This window comes from Carlito syrichta, unplaced genomic scaffold (assembly GCF_000164805.1).
Source record: "Carlito syrichta isolate Samal-C Ts95f unplaced genomic scaffold, Tarsius_syrichta-2.0.1 Scaffold314997, whole genome shotgun sequence".
Lineage (NCBI taxonomy): Eukaryota > Metazoa > Chordata > Mammalia > Primates > Tarsiidae > Carlito > Carlito syrichta.
Window position 1 is genome coordinate 272443 of NW_007259093.1, and position 2176 is coordinate 274618.

General features: G+C 40.6%; 1 protein-coding gene across 2 annotated transcripts in view; it reads right to left on the minus strand.

Moving 5' to 3' along the window:
• The window catches only part of FUNDC2 (FUN14 domain containing 2), a 35057-nt gene that overhangs the window by 16771 nt on the left and 16110 nt on the right, over nt 1–2176 (minus strand). The window lies entirely within an intron of this gene.

The following is a 2176-nucleotide window of genomic DNA, read 5'->3' on the forward strand; positions in this document are numbered from 1 at the left end:
GAGCGGCCACTGCCCTCCAGTCTGGGCGACTGAGTGAGACTCCAACTCAAAAAATAAAAAGGGGGGGGAGGATATAAAGCAGACTCTAGTTAAAAGGCTGAAGTAGCAATCCAGAAGAAAAATGCTGATGGGCCGAGGTACAGAAGACAAACAGGGAGCAGACCTGAGAACTGTTTGTTAAGCAAATAAAAAAACACAACTGAGTCTGAAGACAGGATAGGTGCAGGGGAAATAAATGACTAGGTGAATAGTGCGTAGCATTTTTTTAGTGATATAAAAACAAGGAAGATAAACAGAGAAAAAGGTGAGGGAAAGGAGGGGAGGAGATAATGCCATTTTGGATGTGTTGAAAATGTTCATATGATACCTGAGTGGTTACATCTAGTGACTATTTTAATGTAATTATTTTGTTTATTATTGTCTATCTTCATGACTCCCACTCTGTACTAAAATGCAGGCTTCATGAAGACACAGCTTTTGTTGTGTTCATTGCTAAGATGTAATTTTTGTTTTTTACTTCAAATAAACATCTATTCTTTTTTTTATAAATGTGGGGTATAAGTCAGGGTTAGGTACGTAAGTGGTCACTGTACAGGTAAAGTTTGGGCCTCCCTTTGGTCCCCACTTCGCCTGGTGTGAGATCAGGTACACTTATTGACATTATGCCCCACCTTGCCCCCCAGTGGCAGTGTCCTGCTCCTGCCAAACCCTTCTTATAGTATTATGATAAACGTTCAGGGTTTGCTTATATATGAGATTATGTGGTACTCAGTTCTTTGTTTCTGTGATAGATCACTGAGTATGATAGACTCTAAACTCATCCAAGTTGCTGTCCATAATTTTGTCCTTCTTTATGGCTGCATAATATTCCATCATGTATATGTACCACCCTTTTTTTATCCAGTCCACTTTTGGTGGGCTGCAAGGATGGTTCCATGTGTTTGCTATTGTGAATAAAGCTGCAATAAACATGCACATGCAGGTACCTTTTTTGTAGGATGATGTGAGCTCCTCCGGGTATATTCCCAGAGAGAGGATTGCTGTGTTGTATGAAAGTTCAACTTTTAGATTTTTAGGAATCGCCACACTGATTTCCACAGAGGCTGTACTATTTTACACTCCCACCAACAGTGTAGAAGTGTTCCCTTTTCGCTGCATCCTCTCCAGCATCTGTTGTTTTTTGAGTTATTGATGATGGCCATCCTGACTAGAGTTAGGAGGTATCTCAGTGTGGTATTAACTTGCATTTCTTTGATGACTAGGGAAGGTGAACATTTTTTTCATGTATCTGTTGGTTACTCCTATGTCTTCTTTTGAGAAGTGTGTATTCATGTCTCTTGCCCACTTTCTAACAGGGCTGTTTTTTTCCTTTCAGCACGTTTGAGTTCCTTATAGATCCTGGATGTTAGGCCTTTGTCAGATACACAGTTGGCAAATTTTTCCCATTCTGTGGGCTGTCTTCCCACTCTCGAGTTTCTTTTGCTTTACAGAAGCTTTTCAGTCTAATGAGTTCTCACTTGTCTATTTTCTCTCTTATGACATGGGCATTTGGGGTTTTGATCAGGAACTGGTTGCCTGTTCCAATTTCTGTAAGGGTGTCTCCTGTGTTTTCTAAGATTCTTATAGTTTGAGGTTTTAGGTTCAGGTCTTTGATCCACTGAGCTTGTTTTCGTGTATGGTGATAGGTAGGAGTCCTGTTTCAATCTTCTGCATGTGGTCAGATAGTCTTCCCAGCACCATTCACTAAATAGGTTCTCCTCTCCCCAGTAGTTGTTGGTGGAGGCTTTGTTGAAGATAAGTTGGTTGAGAAATTAAGGTTTTGCTTCTGGAATCTCCATCCTGTTCCATTAATCTATATGCCTGTTTTTATAGTAGTATCAACCTGTTTTGATTATTGTAGACTTACAGTAAAGTTTGAATTCTGGAAGTGTGATATCTCCTGCTTTGTTTGTTTGTTTGCTAAGGATTGTTTTGGCTATCCATATTCATTTATGTTTCCATTTGAATTTCTGTATTGTCGTTTCCATGTCAGAGAAGAACGATGTTGGTAATTTTTTTTTTTTTTCTGTGAGTTGGAGTCTCACTCTGTCGCCCAGACTGGAGTGCAGTGGCCACTCTCGGCCACCGCAGCCTCGACCTGCTGGGCTCCAGTGATCCTTCCACCTCAGCCTTCCAA